Below are 301 nucleotides of genomic sequence, written 5' to 3'. Positions count from 1 at the left end.
ACCAATTCGTTTGTTTTTTTTTTACAGGAAAGAGCAAAAGAGCACAATTGTGAACTGCAGAAATTAGTTGTATATATGATACCCCCTTCGCGGCAATGATTTCTTTCAGCCCCATGGATATTCAAAATTTCAACTGTTCCCTTTCAAAAATTTCGACAAACCACTTGATAAATAACTGTACATACGCACTGACGCGTTGAAGTTGTCAGTGTTTACTCCTTGGAGCATTGAAGCGCTGTAAGCCTCAAACGTGAAACACTGATAAGTGTGAACACGAAGTAGGGCAGATCGTGGCGAGAGG

Source organism: Plasmodium inui (assembly GCF_000524495.1).
Source record: "Plasmodium inui San Antonio 1 unplaced genomic scaffold supercont1.23, whole genome shotgun sequence".
In the NCBI taxonomy this organism is placed as follows: domain Eukaryota; phylum Apicomplexa; class Aconoidasida; order Haemosporida; family Plasmodiidae; genus Plasmodium; species Plasmodium inui.
Note: the sequence above shows the minus strand (reverse complement) of the source record.